Source organism: Triturus cristatus, chromosome 12 (assembly GCF_964204655.1).
Source record: "Triturus cristatus chromosome 12, aTriCri1.1, whole genome shotgun sequence".
NCBI lineage: Eukaryota > Metazoa > Chordata > Amphibia > Caudata > Salamandridae > Triturus > Triturus cristatus.
The window spans coordinates 265,252,289-265,270,889 of record NC_140595.1 but is presented as its reverse complement, the minus strand read 5'-3'; positions in this window follow the sequence as shown (position 1 = coordinate 265,270,889).

Below are 18,601 nucleotides of genomic sequence, written 5' to 3'. Positions count from 1 at the left end.
AGTCCTACACTCTGTAGGTCCTGCAAGACCAACATGAACAAGAGGTATGTCAGCAAGCGGAAAAAAAGCCTTGGGGGAAGATTTTTTTAAATGTTACACAATGTAGCGCAGCACTCTGCGTGGCTGCGCTGCGTTACGTGACCGGGAATGAGCAGGAGAGCGCCATATTTTTAAAGATTTGGCTCTCTCTCCTTGTCTTTCCCTTGCGCCGGCGCTGATTTCAGCTGCCGTGCGCCATGCACATAGCTTAGCGCCGCAGCGCTAGGGTGTGTGCATGAGTGTAGCGTAGGTTTTGTACAGGAAGGGTACCTTTCCTGTACAAAATACTATGCTAGGTACGATGCAAAGCTTTTCCCACCTTGCATACATGCTGCACAGTGAAGCACGCATGGAAAGTGAGAAAAGCACATAGAAATGAATGCATTTCTCCTGTTTGCACCTCCTTTGAAGGGGCGTTAACTTTTGGCGCAAAACCATGTTTTCAAATCTTTGTGAATATGGTTTTGCATCAAAAAGCACGGGTTGCTGCATTGAAACACCCATGTACCACCCACGTAATGCCCCCTTGGTGCAAAGTTACCCAAAGCAGTGTTTTGCGCTCCTTACAGGGCACTTTCCGGCGCAAAAGCAGTTTTGCGCTGAAAAGAAAATCAGAAAAAATAAAATTTGCGCTAGATTGTGTCACTATTGTGGAGCTAAAGCAGCGCGAAACATATGGAAACCTCCCCCTTGGTGTGCTCTTATATTCATACTGCTGCCCTCTAGTAACGCTACACAGTAACTGCAGCATAATAGTGGGAATGGGAAGAAGGCTGTCCAATGCAAATATTGTTCTCCCAAGCTACCTTTCTTCTGAGATGGTCGGCGTCTTGTGCCTTGATGCCACCTCACGCATATGGTCTTCAGTCAAATTCAAAAGCAGCCTACCTACCTTAGGCTAAGGAGTTTTCCACTCGAAGGCCGCACATGGGGACGTCACCCTCATTTAGCAGGGTCCCAAATTGCCTGCAGTCATCCTCTTTACAGAAGCTGGGCGTTCGTGGGCGTTTGTGGGCGTCCTTCAAAGGAAGGAAGGGGGTTTTTAAAGGCCCAGCCCAGCCCAGCCCAGCCCAGCCCAGCCCAGCCCAGCCCAGCCCAGCGCTGTGCTGTGCTTTGCTGTGTCCTGATGCAGCAGGCATGATGCAGACCTGCTGAAGCAAAGGCCTGACTCTAACATTTTCTGTCTCATGAAGAAAACAACCTTTCTACCTTCTTATTGCAACTAATAAAGGGAGTTTCACTTGCATCAAACTAAACCCATCATTTCATTAGCCACAGCTCATTCCTGACCTTTATTCCTAGCCAACCTCATAGGCACCAAACCTCTGATTTGAGAGATTGGCTCACACCAAAATGAAAAATAACCCCCATCCAACCTATTTTCCTATCCGTGTAGCACCTTCCTCGCATTCTTCTAATCAGTTAAAGCCCCAGAGGCCACATTTGCGCTCCACATTATACCAAATTTAAAGGACAAATAATGAATGCATTGATAAAGGATGATAAGGTATTGCCCCTATTGCTCCTGCTTGAGATAAAGGGGGATTGGTGGAAAGTCATGAGGGAAAAGATTTGTAATTTTGAGGCGCACGTGCCAAAAAGAGTGGCCACTTTTCTCCTCTGTTTTTACAAGTGAAATTCAAATTAGGAAATGAAAATAAAAGAAGAATTTGAAATTTTGCCAACTTATGACACTTTGACAGCGTTTGCGGGACTCGAACCCTTGTCCTGTGAGATCCTTTATAACCACAGGCACAAGACTTACCATTGAGCTATAGCTCCTGGTGGTCTGAAGTGTTGCAGTAGTAACTATAAACAACATATAGGCCCTGGTGTCATTGCCTGTGGCTTGTATTGCACATCAAAAGGATGACCATGCTATAGGGACGATTTGATACGCTTCTGACATGGAAACCGGTGTGGTCCAGTGGGTAAGTTCCTGACTTCCAGCCAGAGAATCAGGGTTCAAATCCCGGGTTCGGCACCAGATGACTGATGGTGGTCCAGCACAGGTAAATTGGAGGTGGGCCAAACAGGCCAATTGGTAAGTAAAATGTGTGTGTCTGTGTGTCCTGTAAGAGTGGAGTCATGCCTGGCAAAGTGGGTGGATGGAGGATAGAGTGAATAGGAGGAGTCTAGGCAGAGTGGGTGGAGCCAGAGAAGTCCAGCAGAGGTAAGTTGGAGGTGGGCCTAACAGGCGAATTGGTAAGCAAAACGTGTGGGGTTGTGTGTGTGGGGTGTGTCTGTGTGTGTGGGGTGTGCCTGTGTAGAGGGGGTGTGCCTGTGTGTGGGTTGTGTGTGTGGGGTGTGTGGGTGTGTGGGGGTGTGGGGGTGTGTCTGTGTGTGTGGGGGGGGGGGGGGGTGTGCCTGTGTGTGTGGGGTGTGCCTGTGTGTAGGGGGGGTGTTTGGGGTGTGTGGGGTCTGTGTGTGGTCTGTGTGTGTGTGGGTGTGTGTGGGGTGTGTGGGGTCTGTGTGGGTGTGTGTGTGTGGGTTGTGTGGGTGGGTGTGTGGGGGTGTGTCTGTGTGGTGGGGGTGTGTCTGTGGGGGGGGTGTGGGGGTGTGTCTGTGTGTGGGGGTGTGTGTGGGGTGTGCCTGGGTGTGTGGGGTGTGCCGGTGTGTGTAGGGGGTGTGTCTGTGTGTCCTGTAAGAGTGGAGTCATGCCTGGCAAAGTGGGAGGATAGAGTGAATATGAGGAGTCTAGGCAGAGTGGGTGGAGCCAGAGAGTCTGGAAAAGATGGATGTGGTCCCAGCGAGGAGGAAGGGGTCAAAGATGGAGGTGGGGGCCTGAACAGATTGGGGCCAAATGTGGGCACTCCTGTAGTGTTTCTCTAGCTGACAGATCAGGTGATTACATCCGATGGGACTTATGGTGAGGAAAACCAGCGTTTGATTTTTAATGCACCCTCTCTAACTTTTCCCTAGTATCTTTCTTTCCTTCCGGCAGATACCTGGAACAAGCGTCCCAAAGTTTTTCTTGGCTGCATACCCCCAGAGGTGTGCCTGACATTTATGGCCTAAGCACCCTCACAAAGAGTGCGCTACTGACATTCTGGGAAAACCTCACTAAAATGACATATTTATGCACCAAACGTGGTAATTCCTTATACCTGCAAAGCATCATATTGCACTTTTCAGCTTTGAGGAGGTGTGAGTGTTTTCATTTGAGGGAAATATTCATCTGTGCTTCCTCTCCCATCCGAGGACTATGGAGCTGCTGTTCCTCTCTCACATGTCCCTTCATAGAGACAGGTGTCACACACTCAACCACTCAGTAAACATGTATGCTTCGATACATTCACCTTGCTGTTTACCTTCCAAACATTCCCTCTTCACCACAAATACAGGGCAGCCATACCTCATTGCTCATTCACTCAGTCATCACAGTCCTACACTCTGTAGGTCCTGCAAGACCAACATGAACAAGAGGTATGTCAGCAAGCGGAAAAAAAGCCTTGGGGGAAGATTTTTTTAAATGTTACACAATGTAGCGCAGCACTCTGCGTGGCTGCGCTGCGTTACGTGACCGGGAATGAGCAGGAGAGCGCCATATTTTTAAAGATTTGGCTCTCTCTCCTTGTCTTTCCCTTGCGCCGGCGCTGATTTCAGCTGCCGTGCGCCATGCACATAGCTTAGCGCCGCAGCGCTAGGGTGTGTGCATGAGTGTAGCGTAGGTTTTGTACAGGAAGGGTACCTTTCCTGTACAAAATACTATGCTAGGCAAGATGCAAAGCTTTTCCCACCTTGCATACATGCTGCACAGTGAAGCACGCATGGAAAGTGAGAAAAGCACATAGAAATGAATGCATTTCTCCTGTTTGCACCTCCTTTGAAGGGGCGTTAACTTTTGGCGCAAAACCATGTTTTCAAATCTTTGTGAATATGGTTTTGCATCAAAAAGCACGGGTTGCTGCATTGAAACACCCATGTACCACCCACGTAATGCCCCCTTGGTGCAAAGTTACCCAAAGCAGTGTTTTGCGCTCCTTACAGGGCACTTTCCGGCGCAAAAGCAGTTTTGCGCTGAAAAGAAAATCAGAAAAAATAAAATTTGCGCTAGATTGTGTCACTATTGTGGAGCTAAAGCAGCGCGAAACATATGGAAACCTCCCCCTTGGTGTGCTCTTATATTCATACTGCTGCCCTCTAGTAACGCTACACAGTAACTGCAGCATAATAGTGGGAATGGGAAGAAGGCTGTCCAATGCAAATATTGTTCTCCCAAGCTACCTTTCTTCTGAGATGGTCGGCGTCTTGTGCCTTGATGCCACCTCACGCATATGGTCTTCAGTCAAATTCAAAAGCAGCCTACCTACCTTAGGCTAAGGAGTTTTCCACTCGAAGGCCGCACATGGGGACGTCACCCTCATTTAGCAGGGTCCCAAATTGCCTGCAGTCATCCTCTTTACAGAAGCTGGGCGTTCGTGGGCGTTTGTGGGCGTCCTTCAAAGGAAGGAAGGGGGTGTTTAAAGGCCCAGCCCAGCCCAGCCCAGCCCAGCGCTGTGCTTTGCTGTGTCCTGATGCAGCAGGCATGATGCAGACCTGCTGAAGCAAAGGCCTGACTCTAACATTTTCTGTCTCATGAAGAAAACAACCTTTCTACCTTCTTATTGCAACTAATAAAGGGAGTTTCACTTGCATCAAACTAAACCCATCATTTCATTAGCCACAGCTCATTCCTGACCTTTATTCCTAGCCAACCTCATAGGCACCAAACCTCTGATTTGAGAGATTGGCTCACACCAAAATGAAAAATAACCCCCATCCAACCTATTTTCCTATCCGTGTAGCACCTTCCTCGCATTCTTCTAATCAGTTAAAGCCCCAGAGGCCACATTTGCGCTCCACATTATACCAAATTTAAAGGACAAATAATGAATGCATTGATAAAGGATGATAAGGTATTGCCCCTATTGCTCCTGCTTGAGATAAAGGGGGATTGGTGGAAAGTCATGAGGGAAAAGATTTGTAATTTTGAGGCGCACGTGCCAAAAAGAGTGGCCACTTTTCTCCTCTGTTTTTACAAGTGAAATTCAAATTAGGAAATGAAAATAAAAGAAGAATTTGAAATTTTGCCAACTTATGACACTTTGACAGCGTTTGCGGGACTCGAACCCTTGTCCTGTGAGATCCTTTATAACCACAGGCACAAGACTTACCATTGAGCTATAGCTCCTGGTGGTCTGAAGTGTTGCAGTAGTAACTATAAACAACATATAGGCCCTGGTGTCATTGCCTGTGGCTTGTATTGCACATCAAAAGGATGACCATGCTATAGGGACGATTTGATACGCTTCTGACATGGAAACCGGTGTGGTCCAGTGGGTAAGTTCCTGACTTCCAGCCAGAGAATCAGGGTTCAAATCCCGGGTTCGGCACCAGATGACTGATGGTGGTCCAGCACAGGTAAATTGGAGGTGGGCCAAACAGGCCAATTGGTAAGTAAAATGTGTGTGTCTGTGTGTCCTGTAAGAGTGGAGTCATGCCTGGCAAAGTGGGTGGATGGAGGATAGAGTGAATAGGAGGAGTCTAGGCAGAGTGGGTGGAGCCAGAGAAGTCCAGCAGAGGTAAGTTGGAGGTGGGCCTAACAGGCGAATTGGTAAGCAAAACGTGTGGGGTTGTGTGTGTGGGGTGTGTCTGTGTGTGTGGGGTGTGCCTGTGTAGAGGGGGTGTGCCTGTGTGTGGGTTGTGTGTGTGGGGTGTGTGGGGGTGTGGGGGTGTGTCTGTGTGTGGGGGGGGGGGGGGTGTGCCTGTGTGTAGGGGGGGTGTTTGGGGTGTGTGGGGTCTGTGTGTGTGTGGTCTGTGTGTGTGTGTGTGTGTGTGTGTGTGGGGTCTGTGTGTGGGGTCTGTGTGTGGGGTGTGTGTGGGGTCTGTGTGTGGTCTGTGTGTGGGTGTGTGGGTGTGTGGGTGTGTGTGTGTGGGTTGTGTGGGTGGGTGTGTGGGGGTGTGTCTGTGTGGTGGGGGTGTGTCTGTGGGGGGGGTGTGGGGGTGTGTCTGTGTGTGGGGGTGTGTGTGGGGTGTGCCTGGGTGTGTGGGGTGTGCCGGTGTGTGTAGGGGGTGTGTCTGTGTGTCCTGTAAGAGTGGAGTCATGCCTGGCAAAGTGGGAGGATAGAGTGAATATGAGGAGTCTAGGCAGAGTGGGTGGAGCCAGAGAGTCTGGAAAAGATGGATGTGGTCCCAGCGAGGAGGAAGGGGTCAAAGATGGAGGTGGGGGCCTGAACAGATTGGGGCCAAATGTGGGCACTCCTGTAGTGTTTCTCTAGCTGACAGATCAGGTGATTACATCCGATGGGACTTATGGTGAGGAAAACCAGCGTTTGATTTTTAATGCACCCTCTCTAACTTTTCCCTAGTATCTTTCTTTCCTTCCGGCAGATACCTGGAACAAGCGTCCCAAAGTTTTTCTTGGCTGCATACCCCCAGAGGTGTGCCTGACATTTATGGCCTAAGCACCCTCACAAAGAGTGCGCTACTGACATTCTGGGAAAACCTCACTAAAATGACATATTTATGCACCAAACGTGGTAATTCCTTATACCTGCAAAGCATCATATTGCACTTTTCAGCTTTGAGGAGGTGTGAGTGTTTTCATTTGAGGGAAATATTCATCTGTGCTTCCTCTCCCATCCGAGGACTATGGAGCTGCTGTTCCTCTCTCACATGTCCCTTCATAGAGACAGGTGTCACACACTCAACCACTCAGTAAACATGTATGCTTCGATACATTCACCTTGCTGTTTACCTTCCAAACATTCCCTCTTCACCACAAATACAGGGCAGCCATACCTCATTGCTCATTCACTCAGTCATCACAGTCCTACACTCTGTAGGTCCTGCAAGACCAACATGAACAAGAGGTATGTCAGCAAGCGGAAAAAAAGCCTTGGGGGAAGATTTTTTTAAATGTTACACAATGTAGCGCAGCACTCTGCGTGGCTGCGCTGCGTTACGTGACCGGGAATGAGCAGGAGAGCGCCATATTTTTAAAGATTTGGCTCTCTCTCCTTGTCTTTCCCTTGCGCCGGCGCTGATTTCAGCTGCCGTGCGCCATGCACATAGCTTAGCGCCGCAGCGCTAGGGTGTGTGCATGAGTGTAGCGTAGGTTTTGTACAGGAAGGGTACCTTTCCTGTACAAAATACTATGCTAGGCAAGATGCAAAGCTTTTCCCACCTTGCATACATGCTGCACAGTGAAGCACGCATGGAAAGTGAGAAAAGCACATAGAAATGAATGCATTTCTCCTGTTTGCACCTCCTTTGAAGGGGCGTTAACTTTTGGCGCAAAACCATGTTTTCAAATCTTTGTGAATATGGTTTTGCATCAAAAAGCACGGGTTGCTGCATTGAAACACCCATGTACCACCCACGTAATGCCCCCTTGGTGCAAAGTTACCCAAAGCAGTGTTTTGCGCTCCTTACAGGGCACTTTCCGGCGCAAAAGCAGTTTTGCGCTGAAAAGAAAATCAGAAAAAATAAAATTTGCGCTAGATTGTGTCACTATTGTGGAGCTAAAGCAGCGCGAAACATATGGAAACCTCCCCCTTGGTGTGCTCTTATATTCATACTGCTGCCCTCTAGTAACGCTACACAGTAACTGCAGCATAATAGTGGGAATGGGAAGAAGGCTGTCCAATGCAAATATTGTTCTCCCAAGCTACCTTTCTTCTGAGATGGTCGGCGTCTTGTGCCTTGATGCCACCTCACGCATATGGTCTTCAGTCAAATTCAAAAGCAGCCTACCTACCTTAGGCTAAGGAGTTTTCCACTCGAAGGCCGCACATGGGGACGTCACCCTCATTTAGCAGGGTCCCAAATTGCCTGCAGTCATCCTCTTTACAGAAGCTGGGCGTTCGTGGGCGTTTGTGGGCGTCCTTCAAAGGAAGGAAGGGGGTGTTTAAAGGCCCAGCCCAGCCCAGCCCAGCCCAGCCCAGCCCAGCCCAGCCCAGCGCTGTGCTTTGCTGTGTCCTGATGCAGCAGGCATGATGCAGACCTGCTGAAGCAAAGGCCTGACTCTAACATTTTCTGTCTCATGAAGAAAACAACCTTTCTACCTTCTTATTGCAACTAATAAAGGGAGTTTCACTTGCATCAAACTAAACCCATCATTTCATTAGCCACAGCTCATTCCTGACCTTTATTCCTAGCCAACCTCATAGGCACCAAACCTCTGATTTGAGAGATTGGCTCACACCAAAATGAAAAATAACCCCCATCCAACCTATTTTCCTATCCGTGTAGCACCTTCCTCGCATTCTTCTAATCAGTTAAAGCCCCAGAGGCCACATTTGCGCTCCACATTATACCAAATTTAAAGGACAAATAATGAATGCATTGATAAAGGATGATAAGGTATTGCCCCTATTGCTCCTGCTTGAGATAAAGGGGGATTGGTGGAAAGTCATGAGGGAAAAGATTTGTAATTTTGAGGCGCACGTGCCAAAAAGAGTGGCCACTTTTCTCCTCTGTTTTTACAAGTGAAATTCAAATTAGGAAATGAAAATAAAAGAAGAATTTGAAATTTTGCCAACTTATGACACTTTGACAGCGTTTGCGGGACTCGAACCCTTGTCCTGTGAGATCCTTTATAACCACAGGAACAAGACTTACCATTGAGCTATAGCTCCTGGTGGTCTGAAGTGTTGCAGTAGTAACTATAAACAACATATAGGCCCTGGTGTCATTGCCTGTGGCTTGTATTGCACATCAAAAGGATGACCATGCTATAGGGACGATTTGATACGCTTCTGACATGGAAACCGGTGTGGTCCAGTGGGTAAGTTCCTGACTTCCAGCCAGAGAATCAGGGTTCAAATCCCGGGTTCGGCACCAGATGACTGATGGTGGTCCAGCACAGGTAAATTGGAGGTGGGCCAAACAGGCCAATTGGTAAGTAAAATGTGTGTGTCTGTGTGTCCTGTAAGAGTGGAGTCATGCCTGGCAAAGTGGGTGGATGGAGGATAGAGTGAATAGGAGGAGTCTAGGCAGAGTGGGTGGAGCCAGAGAAGTCCAGCAGAGGTAAGTTGGAGGTGGGCCTAACAGGCGAATTGGTAAGCAAAACGTGTGGGGTTGGGTGTGTCGGGGTGTGCCTGTGTAGAGGGGGTGTGCCTGTGTGTGGGTGTGCCTGTGTGTGGGTTGTGGGTGTGTGGGGGTGTGGGGGTGTGTCTGTGTGTGGGGGGGGGGGGTGTGTGTGGGGGTGTGCCTGTGTGTGTGGGGTGTGCCTGTGTGTAGGGGGGGGTGTTTGGGGTCTGTGTGTGTGGTCTGTGTGTGTGGGTCTGTGTGTGTGGGTGTGTGTGTGTGGGTTGTGTGTGTGTGGGTTGTGTGTGTGTGGGTTGTGTGGGTGTGTGTGTGTGGGTTGTGTGGGTGTGTGTGTGTGGGTTGTGTGGGTGTCTGTGTGTGGGTTGTGTGTGTAGGGGGTGTGTGGGGGTGTGTCTGTGTGTGGGGGTGTGTGTGGGGTGTGCCGGTGTGTGTAGGGGGTGTGTCTGTGTGTCCTGTAAGAGTGGAGTCATGCCTGGCAAAGTGGGAGGATAGAGTGAATATGAGGAGTCTAGGCAGAGTGGGTGGAGCCAGAGAGTCTGGAAAAGATGGATGTGGTCCCAGCGAGGAGGAAGGGGTCAAAGATGGAGGTGGGGGCCTGAACAGATTGGGGCCAAATGTGGGCACTCCTGTAGTGTTTCTCTAGCTGACAGATCAGGTGATTACATCCGATGGGACTTATGGTGAGGAAAACCAGCGTTTGATTTTTAATGCACCCTCTGTAACTTTTCCCTAGTATCTTTCTTTCCTTCCGGCAGATACCTGGAACAAGCGTCCCAAAGTTTTTCTTGGCTGCATACCCCCAGAGGTGTGCCTGACATTTATGGCCTAAGCACCCTCACAAAGAGTGCGCTACTGACATTCTGGGAAAACCTCACTAAAATGACATATTTATGCACCAAACGTGGTAATTCCTTATACCTGCAAAGCATCATATTGCACTTTTCAGCTTTGAGGAGGTGTGAGTGTTTTCATTTGAGGGAAATATTCATCTGTGCTTCCTCTCCCATCCGAGGACTATGGAGCTGCTGTTCCTCTCTCACATGTCCCTTCATAGAGACAGGTGTCACACACTCAACCACTCAGTAAACATGTATGCTTCGATACATTCACCTTGCTGTTTACCTTCCAAACATTCCCTCTTCACCACAAATACAGGGCAGCCATACCTCATTGCTCATTCACTCAGTCATCACAGTCCTACACTCTGTAGGTCCTGCAAGACCAACATGAACAAGAGGTATGTCAGCAAGCGGAAAAAAAGCCTTGGGGGAAGATTTTTTTAAATGTTACACAATGTAGCGCAGCACTCTGCGTGGCTGCGCTGCGTTACGTGACCGGGAATGAGCAGGAGAGCGCCATATTTTTAAAGATTTGGCTCTCTCTCCTTGTCTTTCCCTTGCGCCGGCGCTGATTTCAGCTGCCGTGCGCCATGCACATAGCTTAGCGCCGCAGCGCTAGGGTGTGTGCATGAGTGTAGCGTAGGTTTTGTACAGGAAGGGTACCTTTCCTGTACAAAATACTATGCTAGGTACGATGCAAAGCTTTTCCCACCTTGCATACATGCTGCACAGTGAAGCACGCATGGAAAGTGAGAAAAGCACATAGAAATGAATGCATTTCTCCTGTTTGCACCTCCTTTGAAGGGGCGTTAACTTTTGGCGCAAAACCATGTTTTCAAATCTTTGTGAATATGGTTTTGCATCAAAAAGCACGGGTTGCTGCATTGAAACACCCATGTACCACCCACGTAATGCCCCCTTGGTGCAAAGTTACCCAAAGCAGTGTTTTGCGCTCCTTACAGGGCACTTTCCGGCGCAAAAGCAGTTTTGCGCTGAAAAGAAAATCAGAAAAAATAAAATTTGCGCTAGATTGTGTCACTATTGTGGAGCTAAAGCAGCGCGAAACATATGGAAACCTCCCCCTTGGTGTGCTCTTATATTCATACTGCTGCCCTCTAGTAACGCTACACAGTAACTGCAGCATAATAGTGGGAATGGGAAGAAGGCTGTCCAATGCAAATATTGTTCTCCCAAGCTACCTTTCTTCTGAGATGGTCGGCGTCTTGTGCCTTGATGCCACCTCACGCATATGGTCTTCAGTCAAATTCAAAAGCAGCCTACCTACCTTAGGCTAAGGAGTTTTCCACTCGAAGGCCGCACATGGGGACGTCACCCTCATTTAGCAGGGTCCCAAATTGCCTGCAGTCATCCTCTTTACAGAAGCTGGGCGTTCGTGGGCGTTTGTGGGCGTCTTTCAAAGGAAGGAAGGGGGTTTTTAAAGGCCCAGCCCAGCCCAGCCCAGCCCAGCCCAGCCCAGCCCAGCCCAGCGCTGTGCTTTGCTGTGTCCTGATGCAGCAGGCATGATGCAGACCTGCTGAAGCAAAGGCCTGACTCTAACATTTTCTGTCTCATGAAGAAAACAACCTTTCTACCTTCTTATTGCAACTAATAAAGGGAGTTTCACTTGCATCAAACTAAACCCATCATTTCATTAGCCACAGCTCATTCCTGACCTTTATTCCTAGCCAACCTCATAGGCACCAAACCTCTGATTTGAGAGATTGGCTCACACCAAAATGAAAAATAACCCCCATCCAACCTATTTTCCTATCCGTGTAGCACCTTCCTCGCATTCTTCTAATCAGTTAAAGCCCCAGAGGCCACATTTGCGCTCCACATTATACCAAATTTAAAGGACAAATAATGAATGCATTGATAAAGGATGATAAGGTATTGCCCCTATTGCTCCTGCTTGAGATAAAGGGGGATTGGTGGAAAGTCATGAGGGAAAAGATTTGTAATTTTGAGGCGCACGTGCCAAAAAGAGTGGCCACTTTTCTCCTCTGTTTTTACAAGTGAAATTCAAATTAGGAAATGAAAATAAAAGAAGAATTTGAAATTTTGCCAACTTATGACACTTTGACAGCGTTTGCGGGACTCGAACCCTTGTCCTGTGAGATCCTTTATAACCACAGGCACAAGACTTACCATTGAGCTATAGCTCCTGGTGGTCTGAAGTGTTGCAGTAGTAACTATAAACAACATATAGGCCCTGGTGTCATTGCCTGTGGCTTGTATTGCACATCAAAAGGATGACCATGCTATAGGGACGATTTGATACGCTTCTGACATGGAAACCGGTGTGGTCCAGTGGGTAAGTTCCTGACTTCCAGCCAGAGAATCAGGGTTCAAATCCCGGGTTCGGCACCAGATGACTGATGGTGGTCCAGCACAGGTAAATTGGAGGTGGGCCAAACAGGCCAATTGGTAAGTAAAATGTGTGTGTCTGTGTGTCCTGTAAGAGTGGAGTCATGCCTGGCAAAGTGGGTGGATGGAGGATAGAGTGAATAGGAGGAGTCTAGGCAGAGTGGGTGGAGCCAGAGAAGTCCAGCAGAGGTAAGTTGGAGGTGGGCCTAACAGGCGAATTGGTAAGCAAAACGTGTGGGGTTGGGTGTGTCGGGGTGTGCCTGTGTAGAGGGGGTGTGCCTGTGTGTGGGTGTGCCTGTGTGTGGGTTGTGGGTGTGTGGGGGTGTGGGGGTGTGTCTGTGTGTGGGGGGGGGGGGTGTGTGTGGGGGTGTGCCTGTGTGTGTGGGGTGTGCCTGTGTGTAGGGGGGGGTGTTTGGGGTCTGTGTGTGTGGTCTGTGTGTGTGGGTTGTGTGTGTGTGGGTTGTGTGTGTGTGGGTTGTGTGGGTGTGTGTGTGTGGGTGTGTGTGTGTGGGTTGTGTGGGTGTCTGTGTGTGGGTTGTGTGTGTAGGGGGTGTGTGGGGGTGTGTCTGTGTGTGGGGGTGTGTGTGGGGTGTGCCGGTGTGTGTAGGGGGTGTGTCTGTGTGTCCTGTAAGAGTGGAGTCATGCCTGGCAAAGTGGGAGGATAGAGTGAATATGAGGAGTCTAGGCAGAGTGGGTGGAGCCAGAGAGTCTGGAAAAGATGGATGTGGTCCCAGCGAGGAGGAAGGGGTCAAAGATGGAGGTGGGGGCCTGAACAGATTGGGGCCAAATGTGGGCACTCCTGTAGTGTTTCTCTAGCTGACAGATCAGGTGATTACATCCGATGGGACTTATGGTGAGGAAAACCAGCGTTTGATTTTTAATGCACCCTCTGTAACTTTTCCCTAGTATCTTTCTTTCCTTCCGGCAGATACCTGGAACAAGCGTCCCAAAGTTTTTCTTGGCTGCATACCCCCAGAGGTGTGCCTGACATTTATGGCCTAAGCACCCTCACAAAGAGTGCGCTACTGACATTCTGGGAAAACCTCACTAAAATGACATATTTATGCACCAAACGTGGTAATTCCTTATACCTGCAAAGCATCATATTGCACTTTTCAGCTTTGAGGAGGTGTGAGTGTTTTCATTTGAGGGAAATATTCATCTGTGCTTCCTCTCCCATCCGAGGACTATGGAGCTGCTGTTCCTCTCTCACATGTCCCTTCATAGAGACAGGTGTCACACACTCAACCACTCAGTAAACATGTATGCTTCGATACATTCACCTTGCTGTTTACCTTCCAAACATTCCCTCTTCACCACAAATACAGGGCAGCCATACCTCATTGCTCATTCACTCAGTCATCACAGTCCTACACTCTGTAGGTCCTGCAAGACCAACATGAACAAGAGGTATGTCAGCAAGCGGAAAAAAAGCCTTGGGGGAAGATTTTTTTAAATGTTACACAATGTAGCGCAGCACTCTGCGTGGCTGCGCTGCGTTACGTGACCGGGAATGAGCAGGAGAGCGCCATATTTTTAAAGATTTGGCTCTCTCTCCTTGTCTTTCCCTTGCGCCGGCGCTGATTTCAGCTGCCGTGCGCCATGCACATAGCTTAGCGCCGCAGCGCTAGGGTGTGTGCATGAGTGTAGCGTAGGTTTTGTACAGGAAGGGTACCTTTCCTGTACAAAATACTATGCTAGGTACGATGCAAAGCTTTTCCCACCTTGCATACATGCTGCACAGTGAAGCACGCATGGAAAGTGAGAAAAGCACATAGAAATGAATGCATTTCTCCTGTTTGCACCTCCTTTGAAGGGGCGTTAACTTTTGGCGCAAAACCATGTTTTCAAATCTTTGTGAATATGGTTTTGCATCAAAAAGCACGGGTTGCTGCATTGAAACACCCATGTACCACCCACGTAATGCCCCCTTGGTGCAAAGTTACCCAAAGCAGTGTTTTGCGCTCCTTACAGGGCACTTTCCGGCGCAAAAGCAGTTTTGCGCTGAAAAGAAAATCAGAAAAAATAAAATTTGCGCTAGATTGTGTCACTATTGTGGAGCTAAAGCAGCGCGAAACATATGGAAACCTCCCCCTTGGTGTGCTCTTATATTCATACTGCTGCCCTCTAGTAACGCTACACAGTAACTGCAGCATAATAGTGGGAATGGGAAGAAGGCTGTCCAATGCAAATATTGTTCTCCCAAGCTACCTTTCTTCTGAGATGGTCGGCGTCTTGTGCCTTGATGCCACCTCACGCATATGGTCTTCAGTCAAATTCAAAAGCAGCCTACCTACCTTAGGCTAAGGAGTTTTCCACTCGAAGGCCGCACATGGGGACGTCACCCTCATTTAGCAGGGTCCCAAATTGCCTGCAGTCATCCTCTTTACAGAAGCTGGGCGTTCGTGGGCGTTTGTGGGCGTCCTTCAAAGGAAGGAAGGGGGTTTTTAAAGGCCCAGCCCAGCCCAGCCCAGCCCAGCCCAGCCCAGCCCAGCCCAGCCCAGCGCTGTGCTGTGCTTTGCTGTGTCCTGATGCAGCAGGCATGATGCAGACCTGCTGAAGCAAAGGCCTGACTCTAACATTTTCTGTCTCATGAAGAAAACAACCTTTCTACCTTCTTATTGCAACTAATAAAGGGAGTTTCACTTGCATCAAACTAAACCCATCATTTCATTAGCCACAGCTCATTCCTGACCTTTATTCCTAGCCAACCTCATAGGCACCAAACCTCTGATTTGAGAGATTGGCTCACACCAAAATGAAAAATAACCCCCATCCAACCTATTTTCCTATCCGTGTAGCACCTTCCTCGCATTCTTCTAATCAGTTAAAGCCCCAGAGGCCACATTTGCGCTCCACATTATACCAAATTTAAAGGACAAATAATGAATGCATTGATAAAGGATGATAAGGTATTGCCCCTATTGCTCCTGCTTGAGATAAAGGGGGATTGGTGGAAAGTCATGAGGGAAAAGATTTGTAATTTTGAGGCGCACGTGCCAAAAAGAGTGGCCACTTTTCTCCTCTGTTTTTACAAGTGAAATTCAAATTAGGAAATGAAAATAAAAGAAGAATTTGAAATTTTGCCAACTTATGACACTTTGACAGCGTTTGCGGGACTCGAACCCTTGTCCTGTGAGATCCTTTATAACCACAGGCACAAGACTTACCATTGAGCTATAGCTCCTGGTGGTCTGAAGTGTTGCAGTAGTAACTATAAACAACATATAGGCCCTGGTGTCATTGCCTGTGGCTTGTATTGCACATCAAAAGGATGACCATGCTATAGGGACGATTTGATACGCTTCTGACATGGAAACCGGTGTGGTCCAGTGGGTAAGTTCCTGACTTCCAGCCAGAGAATCAGGGTTCAAATCCCGGGTTCGGCACCAGATGACTGATGGTGGTCCAGCACAGGTAAATTGGAGGTGGGCCAAACAGGCCAATTGGTAAGTAAAATGTGTGTGTCTGTGTGTCCTGTAAGAGTGGAGTCATGCCTGGCAAAGTGGGTGGATGGAGGATAGAGTGAATAGGAGGAGTCTAGGCAGAGTGGGTGGAGCCAGAGAAGTCCAGCAGAGGTAAGTTGGAGGTGGGCCTAACAGGCGAATTGGTAAGCAAAACGTGTGGGGTTGGGTGTGTCGGGGTGTGCCTGTGTAGAGGGGGTGTGCCTGTGTGTGGGTGTGCCTGTGTGTGGGTTGTGGGTGTGTGGGGGTGTGGGGGTGTGTCTGTGTGTGGGGGGGGGGGGTGTGTGTGGGGGTGTGCCTGTGTGTGTGGGGTGTGCCTGTGTGTAGGGGGGGGTGTTTGGGGTCTGTGTGTGTGGTCTGTGTGTGTGGGTTGTGTGTGTGTGGGTTGTGTGTGTGTGGGTTGTGTGGGTGTGTGTGTGTGGGTGTGTGTGTGTGGGTTGTGTGGGTGTCTGTGTGTGGGTTGTGTGTGTAGGGGGTGTGTGGGGGTGTGTCTGTGTGTGGGGGTGTGTGTGGGGTGTGCCGGTGTGTGTAGGGGGTGTGTCTGTGTGTCCTGTAAGAGTGGAGTCATGCCTGGCAAAGTGGGAGGATAGAGTGAATATGAGGAGTCTAGGCAGAGTGGGTGGAGCCAGAGAGTCTGGAAAAGATGGATGTGGTCCCAGCGAGGAGGAAGGGGTCAAAGATGGAGGTGGGGGCCTGAACAGATTGGGGCCAAATGTGGGCACTCCTGTAGTGTTTCTCTAGCTGACAGATCAGGTGATTACATCCGATGGGACTTATGGTGAGGAAAACCAGCGTTTGATTTTTAATGCACCCTCTGTAACTTTTCCCTAGTATCTTTCTTTCCTTCCGGCAGATACCTGGAACAAGCGTCCCAAAGTTTTTCTTGGCTGCATACCCCCAGAGGTGTGCCTGACATTTATGGCCTAAGCACCCTCACAAAGAGTGCGCTACTGACATTCTGGGAAAACCTCACTAAAATGACATATTTATGCACCAAACGTGGTAATTCCTTATACCTGCAAAGCATCATATTGCACTTTTCAGCTTTGAGGAGGTGTGAGTGTTTTCATTTGAGGGAAATATTCATCTGTGCTTCCTCTCCCATCCGAGGACTATGGAGCTGCTGTTCCTCTCTCACATGTCCCTTCATAGAGACAGGTGTCACACACTCAACCACTCAGTAAACATGTATGCTTCGATACATTCACCTTGCTGTTTACCTTCCAAACATTCCCTCTTCACCACAAATACAGGGCAGCCATACCTCATTGCTCATTCACTCAGTCATCACAGTCCTACACTCTGTAGGTCCTGCAAGACCAACATGAACAAGAGGTATGTCAGCAAGCGGAAAAAAAGCCTTGGGGGAAGATTTTTTTAAATGTTACACAATGTAGCGCAGCACTCTGCGTGGCTGCGCTGCGTTACGTGACCGGGAATGAGCAGGAGAGCGCCATATTTTTAAAGATTTGGCTCTCTCTCCTTGTCTTTCCCTTGCGCCGGCGCTGATTTCAGCTGCCGTGCGCCATGCACATAGCTTAGCGCCGCAGCGCTAGGGTGTGTGCATGAGTGTAGCGTAGGTTTTGTACAGGAAGGGTACCTTTCCTGTACAAAATACTATGCTAGGTACGATGCAAAGCTTTTCCCACCTTGCATACATGCTGCACAGTGAAGCACGCATGGAAAGTGAGAAAAGCACATAGAAATGAATGCATTTCTCCTGTTTGCACCTCCTTTGAAGGGGCGTTAACTTTTGGCGCAAAACCATGTTTTCAAATCTTTGTGAATATGGTTTTGCATCAAAAAGCACGGGTTGCTGCATTGAAACACCCATGTACCACCCACGTAATGCCCCCTTGGTGCAAAGTTACCCAAAGCAGTGTTTTGCGCTCCTTACAGGGCACTTTCCGGCGCAAAAGCAGTTTTGCGCTGAAAAGAAAATCAGAAAAAATAAAATTTGCGCTAGATTGTGTCACTATTGTGGAGCTAAAGCAGCGCGAAACATATGGAAACCTCCCCCTTGGTGTGCTCTTATATTCATACTGCTGCCCTCTAGTAACGCTACACAGTAACTGCAGCATAATAGTGGGAATGGGAAGAAGGCTGTCCAATGCAAATATTGTTCTCCCAAGCTACCTTTCTTCTGAGATGGTCGGCGTCTTGTGCCTTGATGCCACCTCACGCATATGGTCTTCAGTCAAATTCAAAAGCAGCCTACCTACCTTAGGCTAAGGAGTTTTCCACTCGAAGGCCGCACATGGGGACGTCACCCTCATTTAGCAGGGTCCCAAATTGCCTGCAGTCATCCTCTTTACAGAAGCTGGGCGTTCGTGGGCGTTTGTGGGCGTCCTTCAAAGGAAGGAAGGGGGTTTTTAAAGGCCCAGCCCAGCCCAGCCCAGCCCAGCCCAGCCCAGCCCAGCCCAGCCCAGCGCTGTGCTGTGCTTTGCTGTGTCCTGATGCAGCAGGCATGATGCAGACCTGCTGAAGCAAAGGCCTGACTCTAACATTTTCTGTCTCATGAAGAAAACAACCTTTCTACCTTCTTATTGCAACTAATAAAGGGAGTTTCACTTGCATCAAACTAAACCCATCATTTCATTAGCCACAGCTCATTCCTGACCTTTATTCCTAGCCAACCTCATAGGCACCAAACCTCTGATTTGAGAGATTGGCTCACACCAAAATGAAAAATAACCCCCATCCAACCTATTTTCCTATCCGTGTAGCACCTTCCTCGCATTCTTCTAATCAGTTAAAGCCCCAGAGGCCACATTTGCGCTCCACATTATACCAAATTTAAAGGACAAATAATGAATGCATTGATAAAGGATGATAAGGTATTGCCCCTATTGCTCCTGC